Genomic DNA, 19618 nt, shown 5'->3' on the forward strand with positions numbered 1-19618 from the left:
GGTTAGAGCACTTCAGAATCATACAACCGTGAAGGAAGATGACTGAAGCAAGGCTGACAGCTGTGTGTGTGGAAGCTGTCACCCACAGCCCAGTGAGGGAAATTAATGAATGGCTTGCAGATCAAGGATCTGAGGGGTTTAATTACAGGTCATTGCTTTCTCTTTGCAAGAATTGACACATGGTGCTTCCTCTGTCTGAGCCAGCAGGTGTATTTCCCAGATGAATGTTACAACAGTAATTCTTTTCACTGCCTCTATTTGGACTGCTCTCTAGCGTCCGGACAGGAGTCTTTTTTGGAGAGATATCCTGACACATTTCTCTTTTTTGCGGGGTCTGTGGGCGGGGGTGGGGGGGGGTTCTCCTTATTTTGGGGGTCCCTGGGGGAATCTCTTTATCTCAGGGTCTCGGGGGGGGGGGGAAGTTGGGGGGGGGTGGGGGGGTCTAGTGGGGACGGCGTGAGCATGTCTTGCATTGTGGGGTGGAGGGCGGCCCTTGTATGGACTTTGTGGGCACTTTCCTTAAGATGTCACCCCCTTGGCCCAAGGCAAAGTCCGCCACGTCAGGGCTATGCTGGGAAATACTTGCAGTGAATCTCACCCACGTGATTCCCGGCCAAGAGGACTAGAAAATCGCACGGGCCTGGAGAATCTGATGCCCGGCCCACTGGCGCGCGGGCATGAACCTCAACACCACTGCCACCAGAGGGGGATTGAAGCATCGGAAAGGGAGGCGATCCCGTTTTTTCCCCGCCTCTCAGCCACATCGGGAACCCCGCTACCGACAGCAGGCTGTGGAGAATGTCCTTTTATCATCAGTTTAAATTCTACCCTTATCTGTTGATCTACTCTCAGATCATAGAACATACAGTGCAGAAGGAGGCCATTCGGCCCATCGAGTCTGCACCGACCCACTTAAGTCCTCACTTCCACCCTATCCCCATAACCCAATAACCCCTCCTAACCTTTTTGGTCACTAAGGGCAATTTAGCATGGCCAATCCACCTAACCAGAGATGGTCACTCTCTGTTCCTCCTTGTCACAGTTGATTTGTCATTTCCCATACTAATACCTTTCCTCCTTGCCTTGTCTCCATTCTTTGGTTTACCCCATCTTCTCAGATTTGATCACTTGTGCTCGCTATTTAGTTTAAAACTCTTTCAACTTCTTTAGTTATGCGGCTTGCTAGAACACTGGTCCCAACACAGCTCAGGTGTAAAACGTCCCAATGGAACAGCCGCCACTTTTCCCAATATTGGTGCCAGTGTCCCACAAACTAGAAGCTACTTTACCCACACCATTCTTTCAGACACCCATTCATTTCTCTAACCTTATTTGCTTTATGCTAATATACACTTAGCACAGATAATAATCGAGAGATTATTTTGAGATGCTGCTTCTTAATTTGATGTCTAGCTCCTGATACTGACTATTCAGAACCTCTTTTCTTTTCCTGCTTATGTCACTGGTACCTTCATGGACCACACCTGGATCCTCCCCCTCCTACTTGCAGGTTCCTTACCAACCTAAGAAAAAAGTAGAAAAAAAAAGACCAACACCTAGCCTCACCAAACAGAATTTTTTACAGTGCAGAAGGAGGCCATTCAGCCCATCGAGTCTGCACCAGCCCTTGGAAAGAGTACCCTACTTAGGCCCATACCTCCACACGATCCCCGTAACCTAGTAACCCCACTAAACCCTTTTTTGGATACTAAGGGCAATTTATCGTAGCCTGCACATCTTTGGACTGTGGGAGGAAACCGGAGCACCCAGAGGAAACCCACGCAGGCACGGGGAGAACGTGCAAACTCCACACAGACAGTGAGCCAAGCCGGGAATTGAACCTGGGACCCTGGAGCTGGTAAGCAACTGGGCTAACCACTTTGCTACTGTGTGGCCCCCGGCTCTTTGTGCTTGTGATCTGCACTATTTACATTTTTCATCCCATCTTTTAAGTTACAAAGCCAATGCGCAGAGTGGACAGGGCAAACACTTCATCCATCTTATTGCTTGCTCCAAAAAACAATTCAAATTGAAGCCAATTCATGGTCTCCACAACACAAGAGAGCCATACAAGATCCAAGCTGGCAAGAAAAGGCATTGCATCTCATCTTGGCCTTGATCAAGCTGCACCCAAACCTCTATATTTGCAGAATTTGGAACTAAAACTGCTGCAGCTACATTAGATTAGTTAGTTAATTAACTAATCAGCTGCTCTCCAGTAGTGATAGCTTATCCCTGCCTAAGGCTGCAAGAGACTTACTTCACTTTATTTACTTCGCTTTATTAACATACTGAGTAAATACCAGTTATATGCTAACAGCAGATCAGGGGCGTCATTCTCCGACCCCCCGCCGGGTCGGAGAATGGCCGTTGGCCGCCGTGAATCCCGCCCCCGCCGAAGTCTCCGCTCCCGGAGATTGGGCGGGGGCGGGAATCGGGCCGCGCCGGTTGGCGGGACCCCCCGCTGGATTCTCCGGCCCGGATCGGCCGAAGTCCCGCCCAGGAATTGCCTGTCCCGCCGGCGTAAATCAAACCTGGTATTTACCGGCGGGACCAGGCGGCGTGGGCGGGCTCCGGGGTCCTGGGGGGGGGGGGGGTGCGGGGCGATCTGACCCTGGGGGGTGCCCCCACGGTGGCCTGGCCCGCGATCGGGGCCCACCGATTCGCGGGCGGGCCTGTGCCGTGGGGGCACTCTTTCCCTTCCGCCTCCGCTACGGCCTCCACCATGGTGGAGGCGGAAGAGACTCTCCCCACTGCGCATGCGCGGGAAACTGACAGCGGCCGCTGACGCTCCCGCGCATGCGCCGCATTTCCGCGCCAGCTGGCGGGGCAACAAACGCCATTTCCGCCAGCTGGCAGGGCGGAAATCCCTCTGGCGTTGGCCTAGCCCCTCAATGTTGGAGCTAGGCCGCCAAAGATGCGGAGACTTCCGTACCTTTGGGCCGGCGCGATGTCCGTCTGATTGGCGCCGACTTTGGTGCCAGTCGGCGGGCATCCCGCCGTTGGGGGAAAATTTCGCCCCTGGTTTTTAGAAAGATATTGATATTTAAAAATTGCCTCTCACCAATCAATTATCAGCCCACTCTGCTTCCAATCTTCAGTCGGTTTGGTCAGTTTTATTTTCAGTGGCATCCATGGATAACTTTATTATCAAGTTTATTGGACAGGACAAGTTTATTTACCTTCTTTTCAAATCTATGGCAAACTGAACATGTTTAGCAAAGACATTAAAAAATCATGGGCCCGATCGAACTCAATGGAAACAGTGTCGCAAAGCGGGCACCTTTAGCCGCGTGTTTACCGGTGCTCACAGCGCCGAGAGATACACCGGGCCCCCCCCCGGACCTCCCCACACGCACACAGTGTACCCCCCTGACCCAAACACCACCATGCGCAAAATGCCAGCTTGGCACCTTGGCACTGTCAGCCTGGCAGTGCTACCTGGGAACCTTGGCAGTATCTGGATGACACCCCAGTGGCATTGCCAGTGTGCCAGGCTGCCAGGGTCCGGGTACCCAGGTGGCATCAGCAGTGCCAGAGTGCCACCTTGCCCAGAGAGCAAGCGCCTGGGGGCCTCCAATCCCCTGGGAGACCCCCACGAATGCTATTCCGCCTGGTCCCTATTTGTTGGGACCAACACTGAACGGCGCTTACCAATACGAAGAGGATAAATCCCAATGCCTTTGTTACCTCAGGGAATTGCATATTAGAGCGAGACGAGCTGTGTTGCTCTCATACGCAGATTTGCCAAAACGTGTTCCTGCCCTCAATGGGCTGGCTTCATATTGTGACGTGCCGCGAGGTCACATTAGATCTTGCGAGTCATAGCAAGCCAGGTAAATCCCGGGAGAGGGGTCTCCCACCATTTACCGGCCACTTTGCGCCGTGGTGTGCTGCTTTTTGGGTGCAGCGTGGCAGGTAAACCACGTCCAATGTTCCTACCCATACAGCAGTGCTGGACATTATGGGTGAACCGAACGTTGGTACTTTCCCGAGTTGGGGAATCTAGAACATGGTGGCACAGTCTGAGGATAAGGAGCTGTTCATCCAGCATTGAGATGAGAAACATTTCTTGACTCAAAGATTGTGAATCTTTGGAATTCTCTACCCCAGAGGGTTATACAGGTTTCATCACTCAATATATTTAAGGCACTGCTGCCTCACAGCACCAGGGTCCCGGGCTCGATTCCGACCTTGGATGACTGCGTGAAGTTTGCTCGCTCCCCCCCCATGTCTGTGTGGGTTTCCCCCGGGTGCAGCAGTTTCCTCCCATAGTCCAAAGATCTGCAGATGATGTGGATTGGCAATGCTAAATTACCCCTTAATGTCTAAAGGTTAGGTGGGGTTATGGGGATAGGGTGGGGGAATAGATCTAGGCTCACTCGGTGCACTCTCGGAGGGTCGGTGCAGACTCTATGGACCGAATGGCCTCCTTCTACACAATCGGGATTCTGTAACCAAGGGATATGGGGAGCAAAGCAGACTTGAGGAGCTGTATTATCTATTGCTCCTATTTGTTATATTCATATGCTAATGCAAAATGACAAATTACGAACAGATGAAAATGCATCGGATTATTAATGTTGAGGTTAGACCACAGCTTTAGGGTACAAGTAAACTACTTTGAATTTCACTTTGCTCGAGTCCTTGAAATGAGACAGAAGGATTGCACATTAATCATATTGACATCCATCATAGTTAGTTCCAGATATTTACCTTGTTACAAATATCCATAGAATTCCAAGGTGTTCAGCTCCAGCTACAGACTTTATCAGAAGAATAATACTCCAGATTCCTGTAAAATGGGACCTTTAACTTTCAGTATTTACTGTACGATCAATTGGGGCACACAACACCATCTGTACGTCGTGCAGTTATGGTTCTAAGCCCGCTCAAGGATGAGAGCTATCAATCATTAAAAGTCAGTTTCTCTTCATTGGTAGCAATTTCAGCTCAGATTCAGAAGGGTTTTGGATCAAACCACAATCCAGAAACTAAAACGCACATGCCAAACTGACCGAGATTGCTGTATGGTTGGAGGTGCCACCTTTCAGTTGAGAAGTCAAAGGTCAGATGGATACCTGAAATTTCATGGCTTTATTCAATGCACGGGAACGTTTCAAATGTCCTAGGCAACATTGTCCCCTCAGCCACCAATGGAAGTGGGGGACGAGCAGAGGGAACAAATTGCTTGCTCTGTTTTTGATGCTTTGCTTGGCGAATTGGTTGCCATACCTACAAACAACACAGGCTACACTTCAGAAATAATTAATTGTTTGTCTGGTGCTTTCCGATGTCCTGAGTACATGTTTGGGTATTACTATCCTGCATCTATTTCAATAGAATGGGTCATCTTAGTACCACAAATGTTTGTTTTTTGTATTAAAAAAAGAGAGAAAAATACTTTTCCTTGTATTTTAATCCTCTACTGGAATCTTGCATGGAATGACAATAATGTTTTCGGATTACCAAATGGAATGATGAATAAAAGGCTGCCTCTGGAAGCAACAAAAAGTGTTTGTTATGTGGGTTTCCCCATGTAACATCTCTTCTCTCATAGCGCTATTTTGGGTGCAAAGTTATTAGGCGGGATTGTCCGCTCACCAACGTCGATTTCGTAACCATCGATTGGGCGGAGAATCCCTTTTGACGCCGCGATCTGGGGCGGCGCCTTGTTGACGCAGGTTTTGTATGCTCCGAAATGGCGTCATCGCATCGTGGGCCATTGGGACGGCCTTAGCGCGTTACCTGAAGGCCCTCCCCCGATGCTCCACTCCCGATGGGCCGTGTTCCCGACCGTGCAGTTGACGTGTGGCCTCAGCGGTCAGGAACCCGGTGTGGCGGCTGCGAATTGTGTCCAGTGCCGCGACAGTCGGGCGGGAGCCATGCTGCTGGCCGGTGGGGCTTCTGCGAGGGTTTGGGGGACTGGTGGGGGGTGGCCAGAGGGTGGCCAGCGTGTGGCCAGGAGGGCACTACCTGGCCGGTCGGGTCCGCGCACGGCCAGCGCCATGTTTTACGGTGCGAACGCTGCAGGTCGCCTGCGTGCACATGCGAGGCCACAGACCTGGCCATTCTTCAGCCATTTATATTGTGGGAGTCGGGTATTTTTACCGCATGGCTGCTAGCCCTTCACCAATCGCTGGATCGGTGAGGGGGCGGTGCCGATTTTTTGGAAGTTAAACACCACAGATCGTCCGCGCTTAGGTTCAAAATTGGAGAATCCAGCCCAATGTGCTTTTTGGGTTATGCTGAATTTTACATGATCTTTCATCTTAAAATGGTCTTTTTCAGCAAAACATTTTGAGATTAATTTTGGCATTGTGAACGGTTTGTTATTGGTCAATTGTAATGACTGAAAAAGTGTTAATTAATTACTGCGTTGGCGGCATTAATTTAAATAAGGGACTTTTCAGTCCGGTGTCTTGTAGAACACATTCTGTTAATCGGTGTCAACATATCAAATGCAATAATTGATAGGGACAGTGTACAATCGTTGTGTCAGACTGAACCAAGTATTCTCCAAGTCCTTAAATTTGCTTTCCTGTAGTTTGTTTGATGATTGACAGAGAATAGACAAAATACCATAGTCCCATAAGGGCTTCAAGGAAGGGAAGAGCTGCTTCAAATGCAGAAGGTGATGGGCCTGATCTGCCTTTCCACTTCAAGTTCCCAGCGATAATATCAATTTGTTATGGTCCCTGTCGGGATACTGTAAAGCAAATTTACCAAACAATCCCCAAAATGAAGAAATTACCAATGAGATGTCACTTTGTGTGACTTTTACCTCAACGAGACTCACAACCATTGAAATTAAACATGAATTAACAGGCGAATGATTCTTCAAATAAAGCGGCATACTTCACTTTAATTGGGCAGTACAACAAAGATACGTCTTACACAACCACCTACACACTCTCCGCAGACAGATACAGGTCCAAAATTCTCTAACCTGACCTCTACATAGGATCTGTCTCCCACTCAATCAATTCAGCCCTCAAGTCACTTCACCGGCAGCCATATTCCATCAGAGGTCCCTGGAGGTAGTCGTCACCAAATGACACACACACTCCTGTTGGATCTCTTTGACTCAGCGAATAACACACTTGATTGCGTAGGTTCCCTAAAGCCTCCCCTTACAATTGATGCAACCTTTTCAAAGTCTTTTTCAAACATTCTTTAAAAACAATTACAGATTTCACAGATACTTTCAAGAAATGACACATATCCTTGTTGTACTGCTTCCGAGTCAAAGGTACGATAGTGCTGCAACCTATCTGCTTTTGGTCTCGATTGAAATTCCACGGCATATGGCAGATGGACTAATATTATTCTTTGTCGGCCATGTTTTTATTTTGAAAAATGGCCCTCATATCTAACACTTCCCTCAACACATTTATTTCCCTCATCTCCTGGGAATAGCATTATTTTGAATTAGAGACTTCATAAACTTGAAGACTAAAGAGAAACTGATAGATGGAATACTTACATGCAAGTTTTTGCCAACATGTAATTGAGTTGACAATTGAATGTTGCACTATTTTCAATCAGCCTCAGAATGCTGTGGGCAAATGACTTCAAGTTATGATGATAGGTTGGCATTTGGGACTGTTCTCCTTGGAGAGAAGAAAGCTAAGAGGAGACTTGATAGGGATGTTCAATGAGGGGGCTGGACAGAGCAGATGGGGAGAAACTTTCCGCTCGTAAAAGGCTCAAGAACGAGAGGGCATGGATTTAAATTGATTTGCAAAAGAAGTCGATGTGTTGTGAGAAAAATTGTTTTCACACAACGAGTGGCTTGGGTCTGGCGTCCGAAAGGATGGTGGAGGCAGGTTCGATCGAGGCATTCGAGAGGGCATTGGATGATAACTCGAATATAAATAACTTGCAGGAGCACGGGGAAAAGGCAGGAGAATGGCACAAGGTCATGATGCTCGTTTGGGGAGCTGGTGCAGACACGATGGGCCGAATGGCCTCCTTCTGCGCTGTAACAATTCTGTGATTATATTTCACCGCAAAAGAGTGTATCATCAAAGCTGACATTTCAGAGCAGTACTGAGGCAGTGCTGCCCTTCCCTTTCACATACCATGTCAGGTGTGTGAGTAACATCCCACTGCACTTCTTGAACAGGAACAGGGGATTTCCCCCATTGTTGCCACCAGCATTTGTTCCTCAACCACCACCCACCAGAAATAGATTGCTTGATCACTTAACTCGCTGCTGTCCATTAGACTTTGCCATAGGTAAATTGCCTGCCACATAGTTCCTGAAATTACAATGTTGACTATACTTCAAAAGTACTTGACTGGTTATGATACATTTTGAATGTGCTGGGGTCAGAAGAGGCACTAGATCATGCAGTTTTTTTTTCCCGTTAGACAGATGTGACTATTATTTACCTTTTTGCAGTGATGCCAAAACAATCCGAGAGTTGAAGGCAACTCAGCAGTAAATTAAATATTTTGTGCTGTGGATGCCTCAACTAAGACTAAATTAAAAGACAATATTCATGTTGTTTGTCACCCTTAACAGTGACAAGTGACATCAGAAGGAATGTTAATCAGCATTCATGGAGTAAAACTCAAACTGCAGGAGACAGATCTGTCAGCTAGTCACCATAAAATGCAATTAAGTTCAACTATCAATGCAACCAATTAAAGCAATCATTATAGGTTAACCGCACAAGATCCAACTTATTGAGGTTCAAAGGTTCTTGAGCCTCAAGTGTAGCAAATGTCAGTGTTCTAGTGATTGCTGTGACAATTCTAGGAGGCACAGGCTAAAAGGCAAAGCAGGTTTATTCTGAAACGTAAACTAAGTTGCAGCCACGGTGCACAAAACAAATTTTCCAGTTCGGGACTAATGGGAATTGCAGGCCTGGGTCTGAGGGCCGATATTTAAGGCCCCGCTGGTGCTCCCCTATCAGGCGAACCTCCGCCCACTCAACACGTGAGCTCATATTCCATGAAGCCATCAATCAGTAATTCCCTGTGATCTTCGTGAGGGTCATAATATTCCTCCCCTCTCAAGTCCATTTCACCCCCTTCACTGCCGCAGTAATGGGGCCTTTTCTGCTTTCTGGTGCTAGATTCCGAGACTGGGATCAGGAGAGTTCCCACTCATTCTAGTAGCAGCCAGCTCGGAGCACAGAGCTCACAGCCTGCAACACAGACATTCACAATGTGCTGAGTGCATCACCTGGTTAGGACTAGGCAAGGGTCAACAGATAAAGCTGGTATTGCATTTACCCACAGTTCAAGTATGTTAATATAGTTAACCTTATAATAAAATAGAGTTGCACCACTTCTAGTGTTGGTGACCTGTTTGTGATCCAGAACACCCAACACATTAAATTGGTCAAAACTCAGACTGTAATGTCTTGACAACACATTTTAATCCACAACTCAAATGACACACAAAAGGTCATTAACATTGTGATGGTTCAGAACTGCTGCTTAGTTGAAAAATGCCAGGTTGGGCAAGGAGAATTAAAAAAAGGTTAAATTGATGCCTGCACCTGATTTCTCCCCCACAGCTTCTGCTAAAGAAAATTCACATGTCTACATGTTGGGCAAGGATGGAGTTCGCCAAAGAGCATGATATAGTTCACATGAAAAATGATCGCCTGTGCGAGGATCTGAAAGGCATCGGGCACCATCAAAATATGTGTCAGTAGGGCACACAATGACGCAGTAATTGCATGCTGCCTCACGGCGCTGAGGTCCCAGGTTCTATCCCGGCTCTGGGTCACTGTCCATGTGGAGTTTGCACATTCTCCCCGTATTTGCGTGGGTTTCGCCCCCACAACCCAAAGATGTGCAGGGTAGATGGATTAGCCACGCTTATTGTCCCTTAATTGGAAAAAATGAATTGGGTACACAATTTATTTTTTTAAATGTGGCGGAAAACTAAATGCAGAATTTTTTTTTTTTTAAATCACAAATTAAAGTGAAAGATTATAAAAGTGTAATGTGCGAAGTGTTTATTATTCCATTCTTAGAATGTCCAAGTCAAAAAAAGTAGTCTTCTACTGTAGTAACTGACCACGCTTCATGTTATCAAAGTATCAATCTTGTTACAATGTGTACAGGTAATTCTTTTTTAATGTAAGCTCTGTTGGGAAATAAATATCATTTTCAAGATTGCAGCAAATCAGCAAACCTAAAATGAAAGCTAAGTGACATTGTCAGTTTGCCAATCTTCTGGTAAAGAAGTCAATCCTTTAATCTATTTTGTGACCTGCACATATCTAAATGCCATTTTCACCTCACTCTGATATTGGGATGTGAAAGCATTGGTTAAGTGAGGGCTCAACTTTGCCATACATAGGCTCGTGTAATTTCTGTCTTATTCACTCGTTGGGATCTCACGTAAGTATAGTGTTTGATCACATGTAGTATGCTGGAACATCGAAACAGAGATGCACACTAATAACACTGTCTAGTATGCTTCAATAAAATCCTATTGAATGTGGCAATCTGCGCTGTGGTGAGCTAAACATCCTGGGCGGGATTCTCCAATCCCGCGGCAGAGTGTCCACGCCTCTCCCAGGAGTAATTCTGGCCCCCAGAAGGGGCCAGCATGGCGCTGGAGTGGTTTGCGCGTGCACAGTTGCGCCGGCGCCTACGGGGACATGCGCAGTGGCCTCCTTCGACGCACCGGCCCCGACGCAACATGGCGCAGGACTACAGGGGCCGGCGGGTAGGAAAGGAGGCCCCCAGCCTCAGAGGCCGGCCGGCCGATCTGTGGGCCCCGATCGCGGGCCAGGCCACATCAGAGGCCTGCCCCCACAGGCCGCCACCCGACCCTTCCACGCCGAGGTCCCGCCGGCCCAGAGCAGGTTAGAACGGCGCTGGCGGGACACGGCTCTTTTCCCACGGCCGCTCGGCCCACCTGGGCCAGAGAATCGGTGGGCCAGCCGCGTAGAGCAGCCCGCGACTGGTGCCGCACCACCACGCCGGCGCCGATGGCGGCGATTCTCCACTCTGCGGAGAATCGCGTGCCGGCGTCGGGACGGCATGGCCCATTAGCGGGGATTAATTAGAAATGGTGACCAGTCCAGAAAATATTCATACAATTTAACCAAAGGGGCGACATTAGCGGGTTAGATAAGGGTGGGAATAAATGGCTTCTGTGCCAGATGAGCCCCAGCCACTTGTAAACTTAGAAAGTATCCATACTTGAAAAATAAAAAGTCAAAAAATGCAAATACTATTGCAGAATAGATATATTGGGCCAATGCTATTTTTCAACAAGTGGGGGGTAGGAGAGCGGTCGTGGGCAACGGAACTCCGACAGTCGCGTGTCGTTCCCGGGGGAGAGTCAAAAAATTGCATGAAAACTGGCCAGACTGCCCCCCCCCCCCCCCCACTCCCGCGCATGGCAGAAGAACGCGGGGACCGAGCGAGGACCGAGCCAGCGGCAGGGACGGACACCCCCCCTGCCCTCCGTCATCGACCACGAGGCAGGCAGCGGGACAAAGGAGGACACCCGGCCCAGCCAAAAGCCTCTCTCTCTCTCGACCCTCCTGACCTGGCGTGTGGGTGAGTGAGAGGGAAAAAAAAGAACTTCCCCAAAAACCTTTTGAAGAGGAAACTTGTAAAGAGAAAGGGAAAACATTTCTTTCCCCCCCCCTCTTTATAAAAAAAATGTTAAAAACATTTTTTTTTTTGAAAAAGAGGTTTAAGAGGGGTAAAATAAAAGTGTTAAAGGAGAAAAGGGAAGGGGAAAAGAAAAGGGGGAGAAAAGAAAAGGGAAAGGGGGGGAGAAAGAAAAAGGAGAAAAAAATGCCCGAAGGTCACCAAAGCAGAGTGAGAAAGGGCACCAGAAGCAAAAGGGGCCATGGGTGAGCCCACTCAGACGAGCTAACCTGCAAACGAAGCGGCGGAACGGAAGGTTCGCCGCAACAATAAGAACTGGGCAGACAGGAGCTTTTTCCCCTTGGGCCAGGGGGGAACTGGAACTGGAAGGCAGCCTTTGCCGAGGCGCTGAGGGATCATCAGCAGGAAAACAAGGCAGAGGCTAGGGCAGACATGGAGGCCGCGGTGCAGGCAGCAATGGCCAAGGCCCTGGCAGAGGTGCAGCTTGCCCTGGGCAGAGCAGAGGAGCGACTGGAAACCCAAGAGGAGAAACTGGAAGTCCAAGAGGCGACCATTAAGGAGCTGGAAAAAGCCGGGACTGACAAGAGCGACCGGATCACGGCCCTGGAGAAGGAGGTGGCGAGACTGCTCACAACGCAGGGGAGCTTGAAGGGCAGAGTGGACGATCAGGAAAACCGCTCGAGAAGGCAAAATTTAAGGATAGTGGGCCTTCCAGAGGGGATCGAGGGTAGAAACCCCACGGCATACGTGGTGAGATGCTGGGTAACTTAGTGGGGAGGAAAACCTTTCCCAACCCACCAGAAATGGACAGAGCACACCTGTCGCTGTGCCCGAAACCCAAGGCAGGGGACAACCCAAGGGCAGTTATAGCTAAACTTCACTGGTATCAAGACAGGGAAACAATCCTGCGCTGGGCCTGGCAAAACAGAACCTGCAGATGGGAAGGACACTTCATTAGAGTCTACGAAGACATTGGGGCAGATCTAGCCAGGAGACGGGCCGAATTCAATAGAGTGAAAGCAGCTCTTCCCAAGAACGACGTACGTTTTGGTATGCTGTACCCAGCGAAACTCTGGGTCACATACCAAGTCCTTCTTCACAGCCCCCGCAGAAGCAAACAAGTTTGTCGAGGACCATGGGCTGGAAAACCGACAGCAAGGGTAGAAATAATGGGCCCCTGGCAAGGGGCAACAGCACACCAACAGGGGGGGGGGAGGGAGGGGTGAGGCAATGCCAGCCCCCCCCCCCCCCCCCCCCCCCCCCCCCACCGCCACGGCAAGCGCACCTGAACAAAAAGCAAACCACTACCCAAGGGACCGCTTCAGGTGGGAGACCAGGCCCCAGCACGAGGGAACGAGAGTAGCGGAGAATGGAGAGCAAGCCAGAGGGGTGCAAGGTAGGACGGGGGAAGAGCGGGCAGAAAACCGTAGAGGTCGGGCGAGGGAGAAGCGAGACAGTAACCCCTGAGAGGGGGGCCACCGCATTAGCAGGAAAGGTAGCGCCGGAGGCATGCAACAAAGCAGGGCCGCAGCACGCCCCCAACAGGGGAGAAGGCGCCAGGCGAGGGGGCGGGGGGAATCACTCAACAGAGACAGGAGAGCAAATGGGGATAGGAGCAGGGGAAAGAGGGAGAAAAAGGGGGGGAAGGGAAGGACCGGGGTGGGGGGACAAAGGGAAGGAGGGACAAACAAGGCTCGAAAGAGAATAACAATAGGGCTACAAAGTGCCACAACCAAAGGCTCGGAACAAGGAATCGCTGCAAGCACCCACCCAGTACGGTCTCTGGGCGAAGGGAGACTCCAGAGTGCAGGGGAGTACCCGCGTGGCGGACGCACAGTGGGCAACAATGTCAGGTGCACCCTGGACAAAGGGAAACCCCGGAGCACAGGGACCCGACCGCATGGAGAGAGCAGTGACAGCGGCCATCCTGTACGGCCCCCTAACAAAGGGAAACCCCGGAGGGCAGGGGCGCGTCCACCAGGTAAGTATGGTTAATCCCATAGGAGCGAGGGGAAAGAAGCCCCCCACCAGGATAGTCACCTGGAATGTAAGGGGTCTCAACGGCCCAGTGAAAAGATCCAGAGTCCTCAACCACCTAAGAAATATGAAAGCTGACACAGTCTTCCTCCAAGAGAGACACCTGAGAGAGCAGGACCGACTGCGGGTGAGAAAGGGCTGGGTCGGGCAGACCTGCCGTTCCTGCCATGGAACAAGGGCCAGGGGGGTGGCGATATTGATCAGCAAGAAGACGATGTTTAGGGCGACGAAGATGGTTATGGACCCAGGGGGATGGTACGTCATGATCAGCAGGGCCTTGGATGGGGCACCGGTAGTACTAGTTAACGTGTACGCGTCCAACTGGGACGACACAAGCTTCATCAAAAAGACAATGGCAGAAATCCCTGACACAGCGACGCACCGACTAATCATGGGGGGGGGGGGGGGGACTTCAACTTTGTACAGGACCCAACGACTGACAGATCAAGCTCCAAAACGGGGAAAACTTCAAGCATGGCAAGGGAACTCGGTCACTTTATGGAACAGATGGGAGCGGTGGACCCCTGGAGGCTCACCCACCCAGGGGAGAAGGAGTTCTCCTTCTTCTCCCCAGTACACAACGTATACACCACAATTGACTTCTTTGTGGTGGGGAAAACGGTGCTTCCAGGGATAGACAAAGTGGAATACTCCGCAATTGTGATATCAGACCACGCTCCACACTACATGGACGTGAGGCTGGAGACGGGCAGGGCCCAAAACCCCAGATGGAAGTTGGACATTGCCCTACTAGCAGACAAGGCCTTCAACGAAAAGATATCGCAGTCCATAGCAGAGTACACGGAGAACAACCAAAACGGGGAGGTCTCACCCTCCACGTTCTGGGAAGCGCTAAAGGCCGTAGTAAGAGGGAAAATTATTGCTTTCAAAGCTCGAAGAGATAGGGCGGAAAAGGTAGCGAGGCAGCAGCTGGTCGACTCCATACTGAAGGTAGACCGTAAATACTCTGAGGCCCTGACCGTAGAGCTCCTGGTGGAAAGGAAAGAGCTACAAAGGAACTTTGATCTGCTCTCCACCAGGAAAGCAGTGCACCAACTCCGGCAGGCATGTGGGACTCTATACGAACACGGAGACAAAACAAGCCGCCTGTTGGCACACCAGCTGAGAAAGCAGGCAGCCACCAGAGAAATTGCACAAATCAGAGACACCAGAGGCACATTAGTAACAGAACCGGAAAAGATTAATAGAGCCTTCAAGGCCTTCTACCAAGGGCTGTACACCTCAGAGCCCCCAATGGGGGAGTCTGGGATGAAATGGTTCCTTGATGGACTGGACATACCAGTCGTGGGGAGGGCAGAAAACGGGGCCTGGAAGCACCACTAGCACTGGGAGAGATCATGGACAGCATTAGCTCCATGCAGGCGGGGAAGGCGCCGGGACCCGATGGGTTCCCGGCGGACTTCTACAAAACATTTGTGACTGCACTGGCCCTGCACCTGCGGGAGATGTTCAGACTCGCTAGCTAGGGGCACACTGCCACCCACGCTAGCACAGGCCTCAATCTCGCTGATACCTAAGAAAGATAAAGACCCAACGGAATGTGGGTCATACAGACTCATCTCACTGCTGAACGCAGATGCCAAAATACTGGCCAAAATCCAAGCCAAAAGGCTAGAAGACTGCGTACCAGAGGTGGTCGCAGAGGACCAGGCGGGTTTTGTCAAAGGTAGGCAACTAACCTCGAACATCAGGCGCCTACTAAACGTGATAATGACCCCATCCAGGGAGAGAACACCAGAGGTGATCTTCTCCCTAGACGCAGAAAAGGCCTTCGACAGGGTCGACTGGAAATACCTCACAGAGGCTTCCAGCTGTACAGGGGCACCAGACAAGGATGCCCACTGTCCCCGCTGCTGTTCGCTCTAGCGATCGAACCATTAGCAATTGCTCTCAGAGCAGCAAAAAGCTGGAGGGGGATCCAAAGGGGGGGATCCAAAGGGGCGGCATAGAGCACAGAGTCTCACTCTATGCAGATGACCTGTTTCTCTACATTTCGGACCCACAAAGCAGCATGGACGGAATCATCGCGCTCCTGAAAGAATTTGGCGCCTTCTCGGGAAATATGATAACAGGTCCACAGCAAAAAGCAAGCTACTGGGAGAAAGAAATAGGCAGCATAGCACCAAATTTCTGCCTCACCCTGCCGGCTCACAGGCTCTCACTATTTGTATTTCTATAAAGCTTTCTTTCAGGCAGAGAATATATAAGATGTCCTTCCATGCTCATCACAGGGAAAAAAAATCCCTTTAGAAGTGATGGCTGGGACATTACAGAAATTGATCACCAAGGCCAAAATACAACAGGCAAAGTAAATCCAGAGGTGAGCTATTTTGTGGAAGAGAGGTCTTGTGACCATAATAACCATTTTCAAATAGCTTTTTTTTTTCTCCAACACCCAAAGTGTTAAATGTAGTCGAGAAGTATTCTCCCAATGGAGCAGTAACACAATTGCTCTCAAGTTCAAGATCCTACATCTCGGATACATTTCGGAAGCCACCACAGAAAGTGAGAATTTCAATTGATAAGAACCTCAGGTGCAATCAGATCAACCTTCGGAAAAGAGAGATTACAGTTTAAAAGAATTTGTCCCCAGATTTGTAGTTTGCATTGGCTTCGACACCACTGGAAGTTTTGAACCAGCGTGGAAACATTTGCCTCAGCCGCGGCCACCAACAAAGAACTTACAAACCATCGCCTCTCTTTTCTGCTTACAGTTTATCATCGACTCCTAAATTTGGCAAAAAGGTAACTTCCAATTGCACGACTTGAAATGTTGCACAATTGTTTGTGTGCGCTGGTTGCAAAGGTTGCGACATAGGTTTACCTTTTGAGATATCTTCCTTTCTTCATCTGGATGGGTTTTTAGCACAACAAAAACCAAACCCTTCGTATTTAAATTCATGAAAGCCTGTCAGACTCAGTTCCTTGCAATCAGCACATGAACAGTTAAGTACAAACACTGAATTAATACCTTCACCTGGATAAATGACAAAAAAAGCCCTGTTACAACCAATTGAGGGGTGGGAAAGAAAGGTTGACATGTGTCCTCACTGGTCATAATAATGTCCCCTGAGCTCAAAGTCTCCTGAAGTGTGGCATTTGAAGTTCATAAGCCATTGAAGCGATCAATATTTCCAAGTTGCATGGAAGTACGAAGTATGAATGTGATTGTTGAGTGTGTTCATCTCAATTTAAGAATTGGGAAACAAAAATCCTTTTGGATTGAAGTTTGCAAGTTGAAAGCTTGGTCCGAAAGGGTGCAGTATGAGAGTTGGAATGTTGAAAATGTTGAGAAGGGCAGCTCGAGAAGCTCAGCAGTTAGGCTGAGTGAAGGGACTGTCGACTGAATCTTTAGTGTTCTTTTCACCCTGCATTGCATATCATTTCATATGACAGTGAAAGGTGTTGTGAATTGTGCTGGAGGTAACAGGTTTGGGCGAGGGCATAGACTGAGGTTGAATTTTGGAAAGATTCGGAATCAATGTAGGATTGAGATTAATTGGAAAACATCAGTAATTCAAAATTGGCTTCAATGAAAAAGGATAAATTGATTATAGACGGGAGAAAGGGCAAGATAACGGGCGCGATTCAGCGGATAAATGTTAAAGTCCGCGTTAAAGGCATGTTTAATGGAATGTTTCTCGATTGCTGCAGTGCTGAGAAACACCCCGTTATTCATCGACACTTTGCCGCTTTTTTCGCCTCGGGTCGTTTTTCCCTACCAAGGCCGCACGAAGAGGGGTTTCCTGCTGGCGAGCTGATCTCGGGAATCAGGGTGCCATTTTGAGCGACAGCATCAAGCTCCCCCCCCACCCCACTTCAGGCGATATCCCCCAAGGTGCCGTTATGCCTGGTCCACATTTGTGTGGAGCAGTACTAAAAGGCGCCCTGCAAGGTCTCGCAAGCACGGCCGACGAATCCCAAGAGCCTGGTGGATCTGGTGTCCGGGTATTCAAATTATACATTTGGCTCATTTAAATATGCAGTTCTGCATTTCGCCCAGCGAGGGCTAGATCCACATTACTCTGCGCGGATTTTGGTCAGCTCAGTGCCCAGCGCGGAAACCGATTTGGGGCTTGTGCACAATTCATCCAGATCTGTGCCGGGCACAACGTGGTCACTGAATCACAGCCAACATCTCTTTTAACTGTTTTACAGGTTTTTAGTTTTCAGCGTGAATCTTTTAAAAAAAAATTTAGAGTATCCAATTAATTTTTTCCAATTAAGGGACAATTTAGCATGTTCAATCCACCTACCTTGCACATCTTTGTGTTGTGCGGGCGAAACCCATGCAAACACGGGGAGAATGTGCAAACTCCACACAGACAGTGACCCAGAGCCGGGATCAAACCTGAGACCTCAGCGCCGTGAGACTGCAGTGCTACCACTGCGCCACCGTGCTGCCATTGCGTGAATCTTCATGTCTCTTTGCAAGACATTTGTGAATGTTTCTTTATTGCTGGTTGCAGCTTTGTCTCCGTTTTCAAGCTGCGTTGTGTTTAGCTCCAGATATTGACGTGAATTAAATTGAAATTAGTCAGGTTGATTAACCTGTTAAATTGTGAAAAACCGACTTCCAATGCAACTGTGAAATCTGGCTGTAGTGAATGATGTGAAAATCTTTACTCCCAAATAATGAAGTGCTCATAAAATTAATTGTCATTGTTGAAGTTCTGACCATTGTCCAGGACTCAGTGATTTGCAATGACGCTGATTATTAAATCATCTTGGTGGTTCTGGAGCATATGATCAAAGGGGTGAAAATGGTGATGCTGTATACAATAATCCGAAAAATCCTTGTGGTTGGATTGTACCACAGAATTGTTTTGAGACTGTTTAAAGTTCTTTCTGAGTTTACCTGAAAGCTTTGAAAAGCAGTAACTCAAATTGACATTAGATGCTCCTGATTACCGATGTCCAGGTTTGTCTTGAAGTGAGCTTAACTTCACAAGCAGCTGTGTGTGTGTTTTCTTTTGTGCTTTCTACTATCAGATGCTTTTAATTCACCAAGTGTTAGGAATGGAGAGAGACAGATAGTTGGATCATCTTTCCCCTTTCTCGTCACCTTCTGGCTGTCCACACTCCCTGTGTTCACAGGGAGTACTTTATCTTTTTAGTGTTACGACTTTTAGTAATAGGCATCGAGTAGGCTTTTGAATAAAAAGATAACGTTTAGTCACACAACACCCTGAAACGTAAATGCAATGAAAAACAACTCACACCCTAAAACAAACGCAAGTAAAGATGGATTATAGAGAACGAAGCATGCAGCTAGAATGTTAACAGATTACAAGAAGCAAATCACATTCAGGTTTAGGATGTGCATGGTGCAGGCCTGGATGTGGCCCTTTGGAGAAGCATGGAAGTTGGAAGTCTCTGGGTTTACTGTTATGGCCGAGGCTATACACAAAATGTATTAGTCCCCTTTGCATTTGCTTGGTTTGGCTGATTGCAGAGAAGATTCTGTTCTTCTGTTGTCCTGATGGTTTATAGACTGACTGGTTTCTCCTTGTTATTTAGAGTACAGTTTCAATCACATGATCACTCCTTCTATTGTCCACCACAATTGGTTTGGAAGTCCAAAGCTATATGTTACATAACAGGGAAATGTCTATCAATGTAATGGAACCATAACATTTTGCATAATTTTGAAGTGCAGAGGTTAAGTCAATCCATGATTGTGGATTTTATGATCTGGCTAGGAAGTAGCAACATTTAGTTGAAAGTGGATGAAATTTGGAACCCCAGGTATTAACTGAAAGGGTCAAACCACAAGGTTCCATCGTTTCAAAGAAACAGATGTTTTCAAAGAAGGAGGATTTTTACTGTAAATATGTTAACAAAGAAAATGTTCAATGCTATCCATCTTAAATTAATATCCAGAATTAACACAAGGTGAACATGAATTAACAGACAAACTGTGGTTGAACACACCATAAAACGCATATTAAATAGCAGACAC

This window comes from Scyliorhinus torazame, chromosome 21 (genome assembly GCF_047496885.1).
Source record: "Scyliorhinus torazame isolate Kashiwa2021f chromosome 21, sScyTor2.1, whole genome shotgun sequence".
Taxonomy (NCBI): domain Eukaryota; kingdom Metazoa; phylum Chordata; class Chondrichthyes; order Carcharhiniformes; family Scyliorhinidae; genus Scyliorhinus; species Scyliorhinus torazame.